This window comes from Octopus bimaculoides, chromosome 8 (assembly GCF_046866305.1).
Source record: "Octopus bimaculoides isolate indiv1 chromosome 8, ASM4686630v1, whole genome shotgun sequence".
Classification (NCBI taxonomy): Eukaryota; Metazoa; Mollusca; class Cephalopoda; order Octopoda; family Octopodidae; genus Octopus; species Octopus bimaculoides.
The window spans coordinates 81,005,117-81,018,710 of record NC_142935.1 but is presented as its reverse complement, the minus strand read 5'-3'; positions in this window follow the sequence as shown (position 1 = coordinate 81,018,710).

The following is a 13,594-nucleotide window of genomic DNA, read 5'->3' as shown; positions in this document are numbered from 1 at the left end:
GAATCCGAAAAGAGGACCTGTGGTTGTATAGGTGCCACTTGAAGGCAGTTCTGGCTGACCTGATATGTTTCCAGACTTGAGTGTTGGCTGTGTTCCCATTTCTGGTGCATCTTCCATTGGCTCCAGACCTGGATATGTATTTGCAACTGCTGTTACTATAGCTGCTGTCAATGCTGTTATTATGAGGTGTGGATCTGGTGATATCGCTGTGGCTGTTGTTGCTGTAGTAATCATCCCCGGCTGTAATATTGCTGCTACCATTGCCGATGGTGATGTGGCTGCTATTGTTGGTAATACTGGATGTGATATATATATGTATATCAAATCAACCATCAACCTATCACACCTTTGTCACTCACTACATTTACTTCTATGTAACTCTTGTTACTTCCCTTTCTACTATACTTCCATGCAGTCCAGGAGGCTCTTTTGCTTGCCAGGTTGCATGGTGACCACACAAGTACTGTTGCCTTGGAAATGAATTAAGTACTCTCTGCAAGGAGGTTGGTATTAAGAAGAGCATCTAACTGTAGACATCATGCCAAAATTGAAACACTAGAACTATGTGGAACCACTAATTCCACCACCATCATCATCTGACCACTACCACTACCACCAGCATCAACACAATCATCATCACTTTTGAAACCTGGAAAAGAAATATGAAATAATGATGAAGGTGTGTATATGTGTGCGTGTGTATGTGGTAAGAAGTTTGTTTCCCAACCACATGGTTCTGGGTTAAATCTCACAGTAAGACACACCGGGCAAGTGTCTTCTGCTATAGCCTTGGGCCTACCAAAGCTTTGAGAGTGGATCTGGTAGATGGAAACTGAAAGAAGCCCATCATATATGTGTGTGTCTCTTTGTTTGTCCCCCACCTGCTTGACAATTAATGAGTTTATGTTCCTGTAACTTAGCAGTTTGGTAAAAGGATCTGATATAACTAGTGCCAGTACTTTGAAAAATAAGGATTGGGGTTGATTCATTTGAATAAAATTCTTCAAGGTGGTGCCCCTGCATGGTTCCAGTCTAATGAATGAAATAAGTAAAAAAAATAAAAGATATATGGTTACACAAATGAGCGAACAAACAAAAGAAAAAGGCACTCAATACATTTAGTAGGAGTTACATATATTATTATTTCAAGAAGGTTTGATTTGGTCTATGCAACTTAAAGTTCTGTGGGCTCATTAAAGGAACCTAGCTCTTTGGGTTCAGATGGCCACATGAGCCCAATGAGCTAGGTTTCTTTAATGAACTTATAAAACTTTAAGTTGTATGAGGCCAAATGAAATGCTTTTTAAAGATTACCAGTGATACCTGGAGTGAAGGAGTAGAGAGATGTAAGAAGAAAGTAACAGCATAGTAATGATGATACAGGTGACAGGTGAAGGGCAAGAGAGAGAGAGAAAGTCAGGTGTAGTATGTGAAGACAGAATTCAGTGGTGCAGTGTGATAAGAGAGGAGATCTATGTAAGAAGTGGGTGTGGAGACTATTAATGAATAAGAAAATGTGGTATCAGGAGGGTAATTGGCTGCAGGGGCAGAAATGTGGGTATAAAGAGATGGATGAGGTGTCCATTTGTGAACATATGTAATAGGTACATCCACAGCACATCCAGATGTCAGTTGTGCTGCATTGAGCATGTCTTCTCAAGGATCATCCATCACTAAACATCCCAATTTTTTGTATCTTCATGAAATTCAAGTTCATGAGGTCTGCTTTCACTACATCATCCCATGTGTCTTTGTCCTCTACATTTGTCAGTAGACATATCTTTAGATAGCTATCCTTATCCATGTGCCTTATGTGACTATACAAGTGCAGTCTTCTTTCTTGCACACTACTTCTGAATACCCTTCTGTCCAGTTTTCTCTCAGCACATATATACCATGATATTCATGCACACTTACATTGCATAGTAAAATGGGCCTTGCTCACTTCCAGAGCATGCTTACTCATATATATATATATATATATATATATATATATATATATATATATATATATATATATATATATATATATATATATATATATACATTTTTTCAGAATGAGATAAAAAAAACTAAGGCTGTGAAGATTTTAGAACATTTATAAATAGGTCTTACAGCTGTAAATATCTGTATAAATATATATATACATGTTTAATATTTACATCTGTATACATCTTCACATATATATTTTCTTCTACTACTAAGCACTGACTTGTCCAACCAACCTAATCTATATTCCAAAATTCTTCATTCCACCATATTACTACCCCTACCACCTCTTTCTGCCCCATCACTTAGACTCTATCACTACATACCTGACACTCCTTTTTTTTTTTACACTATTATACTTCTCTCTCTGTGTAACCCCCCTTCCTTTATCTGACACCACTTTACTCTTTACCCTATCATCTTTTTATACTCTCATATCTTTCTCTCTCTATCACCCTGACCCCCACCATTCCGACTATCAATTCATCTTGACTGACCACTAACTGGTACACTTCCCCTCTCTTCATCTCTTTATTATCTCTCTCCTTGCTTTTCTTTTTCTTTTCATTTTCTTTTTTTCTTTATTCCTTTCTTCCTGTTTTCCATTTGACCTTACAAATACATTCCCAACTTTTAAGTCACTTTAAATAAAACCCTCGATTCAATAACACCATGTACAAACTCTATACTTGGAATGACCAATTTTAAATACTATAAGAATTTACTCACAAGGTATTGAAATTTTATATGTATACCATTCTACCTAAATAATGGATCTATAAATGCAATATCTCTGCATATCTCACATCTATTTTCATTCCTCCACTTCACTCTCTATTTCATATCTTATCTAAATTAACTATTGCTTAACCATTTTCTCACACCGTCTCTGATGAAGGGAAATAAAAAATATCCCGGAAACAGCTGTAAGACCTTCTATTCATAAATGTTCTAAAATTTTCACAGCCTTGGTTTTTTTTATCTCATTTGGAAAAAATTTTTTTTTTTATATATACACATGCTGATATATGACCTACGTTGGACTCTTTATTTGCATAATCACCGAACCTGGAACTTAACTATGGTCTGTCCATAGCCCCTACTCAGCATTACCTGACACCTTTGGGTCTTATTGACACCAGTACCTCTCATAACCTCTCTCTCTCCCTCTCTCTCTCTCTCTCTCTCTCTCTCTCTCTATATATATATATATATATATATATATATATATATATATATATATAGCAATTAGAAAATGGAGGAGAATATGCAGTATCTATCAACTTGCAGACAGTGTATTCCATTGAATTAATTTATTTATTTTGTAAATAAAATGACAAAAACCACAATATACAGATGCTTATGACAATTAAGGTTACAAATATAAAGTAGATTTAGTAATTGGAGAATATACATAAACTTACAGCTGTTTCAGCCTAGTGTTAGCATGTCCCATTCTATCCCTATAGCTCCTGCGTGCCAGAGTAATTAGCAGATGAAATGCATTTTCTTATTGCTATATAAATTTAGGGTAAAATAACCCCCTTTTACCCGCACCCACTTATTACACTTGGTATAACACTAGTGTAACAATAATTGGGTACCCTCCCAGCAGTATATTGGATAGATACTATCCATTAGTGGGTTGAATCCTCAACCCCTAACTCTCTTGCATTATATATATATATATATATATATATATATATATATATATATATATATATATATATCTACATACAGGGTATGTAAGATATTTGAGGACAGATTTATGTTTGTAAAAGAACAGATATATGATAATAGATAATAAATTTATTTTGTATGTTATTCAGTATAGCTACTTTCAGCTTCAGCAACTGCTTCTGTATGAGATCTAAGTCATCTCCATGCTCCAGTCAAGTGGTCCTGGTTCATTTTGGACATTAGTCTGACTATGGCAGCTTTCAAAGAATCTGTGGTGCTATGGGTGTTTTCATTGACCTCTCTCTCAACAATGCTTCACATGTAATAGTCCAATGGATTTTAGAGATCTGGGGAGGTAGGAGGCAAAATGTTAGGGGTTATGTGATCATGAAAATTTTCAGCCATCCAGTCCCGTGTTACTAGAGCCATTTGCAAAAGTGCAGTGTTTTACTGAAACACATATGGTCTTCCATTGCATACATCGTCTATCCAGAGCTTAACAATTATTTCCAGGACCTCAATGTAGGCAGCAAAGTTAACTCTAAGGCCTTGCGGAAAGAAGTAAGGCAGCATCACATATCCTTCATTGCTGATAACCCCTAAAACCATGACAGTTGCAGGAAATTTTGTATGCATAACACTTGAAACTTCAGAAGGGTCTGCACATAAGCACCTGTCATTTCTTCAGTTAACTTTTTGATCTTGATCGAAATTTTTCTCATTTGAGGAAAACCAGATCAAATCTTCTTCTGCCAGATTTTTCAGTTTGTTTAAGAGCCATTTAAATCTGATATAGTGATTTTCATTTGCTTTTTCTGACAAATTGACCTTTCCTCATCATATAAGACTTCTATCTTTCTGACTGTTCCTTCTGACACATGGAGATCTTTTGCAATTAATCTCATGGACTTTCTGGGATTGTTGAACTTACTGGATAAATTCAGATGTCCTGATGATTTCAGAGCATTTAGAATGCTTATTATGCTTTGATACAGGTGATATGTTTCCATCTTCCGTTTGGCTATTGAGTTGTTTTGACTCTCATTTCTAGCAATACTGAGGCTGATTAGTGCCCTTGTTCACTTTAGTGATATATATATATATATATATATATGTATGTATATAGGTATATGATAGGATTGCTTCAATATTTCAGGGGTAGTCTGAAGTATCCAATCAACCAGGGGATGTTTAAATCCGGAGGCACTCCTGAGGTATGTAAACAACAAGCAGATGTATTATATATATATATATATATATATTTTACACACACGCAAACACACACACACACACACACACACACACATATGTATATATACATATATATTGGGTTGGCAACTAAGTTCCTGCGGGGTTTTTTTGAATTTTTGAATTTATTGCATTTTTAAATTTTGGAATCTATTTTTTTCAGGAATTCTATTTTTGAATCATTTTGGAATCTTTTTTTTTTCTAGTTAATTTTAGTTAATTTTTGTTTATTTTCAGATCATTAAAATGGAATGTCAAGTTAAGAAAAACGAGTATTATTGACACCTCCTTCTTTTTGCTTTTAATCAAGGTTCTAAGGCTGCAAAAGCTGCTCACGACATTTGTGCTGTGTATGGAGAGGGTGCCATAGCTGAATGCCAAGTTCAAAAATTGAAATTTTTACCTCAAAGACACACCTCGTTCTGGCCCGTCCAGTTGAGTTCGATGAAGAGTGATTAAACCAACTTTTGCACGAAAATTCTCGTCAAACAACAAGGGGACTGGCAGAGAAAATGGAATGCTCCCACATTGCTATAGAGAAGCATCTTCACTCGATGGGAAAGGTTCAGAAGTATGGAGCATGGGTTCTGCATGCTTTAAGTGACAACAACAAAAATCAACGAGCCACAATCTTCGCTGGTTTTCTTGCTCATCACCGCTCAACTCATGGACACAAGCAATGATTTCTTTACCGAATCGTTACTGGCGATGAAAAATGGTGCCTGTACATCAATATGAAGCAGCATAAGGAATGGCTTAGCTCCAGTAAACAAGCGACATCGCACGTGAAACAAGCTGTTCATCCGCGTAAAACAAGATGTTCATCCGCGTAAAATGATGAGACTGGGAAGGGATTATCCATTATGAATTGTTTGAATGGAACCAAACAGTCAAGGCAGTACTCTATGTTCAACAGATGGAATAACCCAACATGGTTATTCAAGAGAAAAAAACCTAATCATCAGCATGGAGTTCTTCTGCTGCACGACAACGCCCAACCTCATATCACCAATATGATCAAGGAAGCCATTCAAATGCATGGCTGGGAAGTGCTGACACACCTGCCATACTCTCCTGATTTGGCACCAATGGATTTCCACCTATTTCGATCTCTTTCAAATGCTATGCGTGGAGTTTCGTTCAATAATGTTGCAGAATTGAGAGCTTTGTTGAATCAATTTTTCGAGTCAAAATCGGGTGATTTCTACCAACGAGGTATTGAAAATCTTGTTGGACGTTGGGAAGAAGTTGTAAACAACAAGGGTGAATACATTATTGATTAATTAGTTGTTACTTTTTATTAAACCTTTTAAAAAATTTTAACTTAAAAAAACGGTGGGAACTTAGTTGCCAACCCAATATATATTACATATATATATATATTACTACCATTTCTCTGTTTTTACTTTGTCCTTGTTTTCCTGTACATTCACTTGCTTTCTTCCAAGGAGTCTAGTGCTCTTAGCTTAGATTTTCTTGTGTCTGGCCAGATTGGAGCAGTCTCGAGTGTAACTAGCCAAAGTTGCAATGGTGATCTGGTACTCGACTGAGGATAGAAAGCTTTGAATAAACCATCGTGATTTTTTTGTTTCATCTAACTGTCCAGATGTTTTGTTGTTACCTGTTACGTTCTTGTTCCATTTTTTGTTTTCTTATATATATATATATATAAATATATATTCATGTAATTGTAAGATCTAAGGATCTAGGTGCAGAAAGTTAGTAAGCTTTGAGCAGTCTTTGATAGGTATATGAAGACACTTTTAGGAACAGTAATAGTTTATTGAAGTTGAAGGTTATAAGCTGGAAAAAATATTTTATAGTTAATGGTTAGCAACTAGGGTTGCTATGAACGTGAATAAATTTTAAAGTATATGTCCAGCAAGTTAGCTTGGAATTCTGTAATGACAATCTAACCTTCATATAACTAAAGTATCTTCGGCCTGATGAGTTGCTTGAGGAGTATACCTCATTGAGTAATCTCCTAGCCAGGAAACATGTAGCCTGGATTTTACCTGCTCCATTCCCTCAATTTGGATTTAAATCCCCTGCACAAACACACACAGACACACACACACACACACACACGCACACACACACACACACTCACACGCATTCGAAATTGGAACTGATAACTTCCACTGTTTCTTGCCATGAATTGTCATCAAACATTCTCATTTTAAACTGTGAATGGACATTACCTATAACTAGATTTTCATTTGATCATGGACCTACCTAATGCATTCCTATTCTACTTTATTCCTTTTCCCATTCTTGACAAAATGGAATACATTAATATCTTTGACTGGGGATATTCCCTTGCTTTTATATCTCTTTGACGTCTTTCTCTGAGGATGGAATACAAAATCCTTACTCAATATGATAAGTCACACGCATGGCTGTTCTAGAAACAGCTGTAAGAGACTGTATATCTACATCCTCTATGTAAATCGAAATTAAATGTCTTTATCAAGTGATGCCAAATAGTTTACTTTTTCATTTTTACTTTATGGTATCAAATTTAGGTACAAGGCCAGCAATACTGAAAGGAGTGTATTAGTAGATACTATCAGCCATAACACTTGATCAGTAGTTTATTTTATCAACACGAGATGAGATGAAAGTTGAACTCAGCAATATTTGTTCTCAGAATGTAAAGAATTTGAATAAATACTGCATAACATTCTTTCTGAGGGTCTAATGATTCTGTCAATCATACCCATTTCTCTCTCTCTCTCTCTCTCTCTCTCTCTCTCTCTCTCTCTCTCTCTCTCTCTCTCTCTCACTATAGGTATGTCTGCATTTATTTATATCACATATATGTATATGCACGCGTGCGTGTGTGTGTTTGTGCATGTATATATATATATATATGTGTGTGTGTATGTGCATGCATGCATGTGTGTATCTCCTCTGCAACACATCTACTTCTGTCCATCTGTCATACTCTAACCCCTCATCACCTAGCACAAGGCCACCTCTTTCAGTAACCCTCCTCTTAAAGAATTTTTGTCTTGCGTGTTACTTGGTGACTACATAAAAAGCACCCAGCATACTTTGTAATGTGGTTGGCATTAGGAAGGGCATCCAATCATAAAAACCATGCTAAAACGGTGAAGCTGGGTGCTGGCTTCTAGCTTTTCTTCTCCTGTAAAAATGTCCAATCCATGCCAGCATGGAAAAAAGACAATAGATGATGATAACGATGATGATAATGATGATGATCATCACACACACACACACACAGATCTTCGATTACAGGGTGTGTATAAAGAACTGAGGCATATCTTAGTGAAGCATGCCACAAATTCATTAGACAGCTAAATAACTGAAATCTATAAATTTCAGTATTTAAACTAACATAAATTTCAGTATTTAAACTAACATAAATTTTCAAATTTATGAATTTATATCTTTAAGTTGATACTGATTAGTGCCTATACTACTATCATCCGTCTGGGTCAGGCACTTATTTGTTTATGCTAATACCATCTTCCTATCAATGTGTTCACCACTCTCTCTATTTCATTGCTCCCAATCTATTTCTATCATTTCTTTTCCTTTTTCTCCTTATCCTTCTTTTCCCTCTCTCCCCTCTGAATTTCCACAAAGAATTTCACTAATCCTTGGTTTTTCTTAAGTTATTCTCTCTGAATAATAATTAGCTGGATCATCATTAATTAAAACTAATATTCTATTAGTTCAGGAATAATTAATCAGAGCATTTTTATCAAAACTAATTGAGTGAATGAATAAGCAATGCTGGAATTTATTAGCCATCCACTCTTTAATGAAGTTAATTTCACAACAATAAAACACTGTAGATATTTTTTTTGAGCCATGTCAGCAGCTGTTTTTTGAACATGTTTCAATTGTGTCAAATGTCACGTTTGGTACCTGCAATCTGCCAGTATATGCCACTACTAACATTTATGAATGAGGTTGCTAAGTTTAGTCATATCTTTAGAGTTGAAATGACTTTAACTATTCTTTACAATCTCACTTCACTATCCACTCTTGCTGTTGGACACTGTGTAGTCCCACCTAATTTACATTTCTGAAATGTTGGTAATTCTGATTAAAAATTTCACGTGTTGATGATCTGTTGATTAATCAACAGATCACTGCTTACTTGTTTATTTGGTCAGCCAGATGAGTTGAGAGTTGCATATGGATATTGAGCATACTACATACTTGACTGCATTATGTTTATGTCACAATAAAGAATTTTAATGAAACAATTGTAGCAATACCAAAAAACCCAGTCTTCTGTTTTTAATATATCGTCATCATCATCATTCAACATCTGTTCTCCATGCTGGCATGGGTCAGACAGTTTGACAGGTGCTGGCTAACTGGGAAGCTGCCCAGGCTACATTTTGCCTGTTTTGGTATGGTTCCTACAGCTTGATACCCTTCCTAATGCTAACCACATCACAAAATGTACTGAACGCTTTTAATGACACTAGCATGGGTACCTTTATGTGGTACTGGCACAGGTGCTTTTACCAGTATGGGTACTTTTACATGGCACTGGCACAGGTGTTTTTCTGTGGCCACACACATGTGGGGCCAGCATAGGCACTTTCATGTGGGGCCAGCATGGGTGCTTTTACAAGGTACCAGCACTCACAAGGCCACAAAACTAGTATCTCACATCATCATCATCTTAACATCTACTTTTCCATGCTTGCATGAGTCAGGTTGATGATGAAGTTTTCTACAGTTTGATGCTCTTCTTGTCACTCACCTTCACCTATTTCCAAGCAAGGTAATAATTTTCCTTGGTCAGACATAGTCTTCATGGAAGATTGGAAAGGAACAACATCATTTGTTAGACAGTGTTGATTATTTACAATCTTCCCTTGATGTCAAGGCAAGGATACCTACAAGTCCATACACATACACATACACACATGGCGCATTGTTGCCCACCACAACAGAATTGAGATCCTAAAACTGTCTCATAAAAAGCATTGATGCAAGTGTTGGTACCACATAAAAAGCACTCAGTGCACTCTATAAAGTAGTTGGCATTAAGAAGGGCATCCAGCTGTAGAAATCAAGCCAAAAGAGATTATGGAACCTGGTAAAGCCCCTGGCCTTACAGTTCCTGTCAAACCATCCAACCTATGCCTGTGTGGGAAACAGATGTTGAATGTTGACAATAATGATGATAAACAGGCTTCTTTCAGTTTCTATCTACCAAATCTATTCACAAAGCTTTGGTTGGCTTGGAGCTATAACTGAAGTCATTTGCCCAAAATGGCAAACCATATGACTGAGCCTGGGAAACAACCTTCTTAACCATGCAGCCACTGTAACTGTAAACCATTTCCAAGTAAAAGTTTATAAATATTAAACTCAGCCAAAAAGTATTAAGTATCTTTCAATTGAATGTTTCACTGTTTTATACATAACTTGTATATATATATATATATATATATATACACACACACACACACACACACACGCACACACACACACACACACGCACACACACACACACACACACGCACACACACACGCATATATATATATATATATACATTTATATACATACATATGCAAATGTAAATATATCCGCACACATGTGTTTGTGTGAGTGTGTGTGTGTATGTATGTATACACACACACACACGTACTTATATGTATGCAACTCAGCACCATTAAATCAATGTTGTTTATAAACTATTTAGTTCTATCTTAAACGTTAACAGCTTACAATGTTCTCGTGAAAGTAAAAACCCTCTTATTGTATACAACACCAGTTTCATCTGTCTATAAATCAATTTAATGACTTGTTTATGTACAGGCTTTATTAAAGATTCTTTTGATGTGTTTGTTGTTGAACAATAGTACACAGTTTATACATAGTCTTGTTGAGGAGATATTTCACAGAAATTGTGTCACTTGGTCAAATATAGTCATTAAATATATATGATTTTATTTTCTAAATTATTAAAGTAACTATAATTCAGTTTTAATTTTTAACAAATGTAATATAGTAATATTACATTTATTTTATTTGAAATTTTCCTATTTGAATAATAATTAAAGTGGGAGGATTTATGTTAGTCCAAAGAAAAGAACTCCCATTTTAAAACTTTTTACCATTTGAATTAATTAATATATGGTTTAATTATATAATAATGGTATGTGCTCTGCAAAATTGGTTGGTAGGGTGTCACACCAAATTGGTAGATTATTGTACTAAATTGGTAGAATGACATGCCGACTTGGTAGAATGTTGCACCAAATTAGTAAAGTGTCATATTGAATTGAGAATGTTGCACCAAATAACTTTTGGTATTTTGTAAAATCTTATTAAATCTTTGTGTTTATAAAAATGTACTGCAGTTGATATTAGCAAGTATGCCCTTCAAGCCAGTGCTCTAATATGGCCACAACTCAATGACTGAAACCAGTAAATAGCAATAAAATATTTACATAATATTTGTTAATGTTGTTGTTGCTAAGCACCAGGAGCATTCAATCAGAACATCATTGTACACAGCTCAACATGGCAACGATACCAGTAGTCATAGTGTTACTTGCAGTCTTAGTAACACTGGTCATGGCAACAGAAATAGCACAGTGAGACATGGTAAACCAACTATGAACATATCAATTCAGATACAGCCCCTGCTATCAGCACAGATACCATTATACACGGCAGAGACCAACACAGTAATTATTACCACCATCAAGCAGAATGCAGCCAAGCTCACACAAGAACTGTCACCAACTCACCAAACTACTTTTTCCCCAATGACTCAGATAATAGTTGTATCATAGCCAATATTTCTTACTAATGATACACCACTATTCTATTAAAATATATGCTTTCATTACTCCTGGTGCACTACGCACACACACACACACACACACACACATACACACACACACACACACACACACACACACACACACCATACACATACATCTCTACACACACTGAGATAAATGTTTGCAAAACTTTTGAGCAATACAGACGAAGAGTTAAACAAAAAATGTAAGATCATACAAATGAATGAAATCAAAGAGAAAAGATAATATAATGGAATGCAATATACTTGAATGTGTAACAAAACATTTCCCAAAATTCTTTTGATTGTTTTCTTTCTTCTCTCTTAAAGGGAATTTTTCTTGAAATTTTAAAAGGATTGTTAAAACTCAATTTATCCTTTTGCTTTTTCTTTTCATTCATTGACACGCACCTTACGTATTTTGCTTTATTCCTCATACTCACTGCCCACAAGTTTTTGCAAGCAATTATCATACATAGGCTTATTGGAATGTTTTAAGCAAATCACAAAACTCATATACATGCATGCATACATGAATACTCACATAAAATTTGCCCCAAAACCTTGCAATACTCAGTTTCATGGAGACAGAGCAAAAGAAATTAATGTGGGTTCTCCAAATCCAATCTTTTACCAACAATGTGAAAATTTATAAGAGATTCCAGAATTTCTCCATCTGAAATATTAATGTGAATAGATGCACACACTTGGGTGCATGCAGTTCAATGAATGCACCAACTCAACCACATATTTACAAATACTGGTAACACTTTTAACTCATAAAGTCTTGATTTACTAGCGACCAGTCTGAATACTCTATTCATTTATACATACAAACATACACACGTGTATACATACATATATATACATATGCATAACATAATGGTGACCACTGTAGTCAGTCTGATACTCAGATGCTTGTAATTACTGCACATACGAAGGCAACATATCAAATATTGGAAAGGTTGAGCTACAAAGTGTATTAAGATTACATACAAATATTTCTACATAAGTGTTTTAAACATTACATGTGTTACAACATATCTATATAAACAATGCATACAGCTTATCATATTTATATAAACACATCACTGTAATAATAGGAGTAGAAATTAATATTATTAAATAATAGTGTCAGCATACTTAAAAATGTCCAAGGACGGTGAATTCTATTTAAATATAAACAATATGAGAGATCACTATGTGGATCTCTTGTACGCTAAAAATAGACGACAAACCGTCTTACCACTAAATCTGTGTTCTCAACTTAGATGTTTACAAGTTAGACAAATGCAAAGAAATAAACTAAGTTGAGAACACAGATTTAGTGGTAAGACGGTTTGATGTCTATTTTTAGCATACAAGGGATCCACATAGTGATCTCTCATATTGTTTACATCACTGTAATATTACGCATAAAGAAAGAAGCCAAGTAACATTTCAAAATAATTCACAAAAACAAAATAAGAAAATAAGAATGCTAAATATGTATGTTTAAATACAATTGTAGGATTAAAAGCAACCCAAAAGGAAAGATTACTCAAGCTGTGGACAACTTTAAATTTCATTCTGACAAAACTTTGTTATAACTATTAAGGAACATCATAATCTATTTTGAAAAACAAATACAAATATCAATCATCATCATCGTTTAACTTCTGCCTTCCATACTGGTACGGAAGGTTTGACAGGAGCTGGCCAGGCAGGAACCTGCCCCAGACTTCTGTATTTGTTTTAACAGGGTTTTTACAGTTGGATCCCCTTCCTAACACCAGCCACCCAGCAGAATGGACTGAGTGCTTTTTACGTGGCACAAGCACAGGCAAGGTCAGTTTTGGTATGGTTTTTACAGTTGGATATTCTTCCAA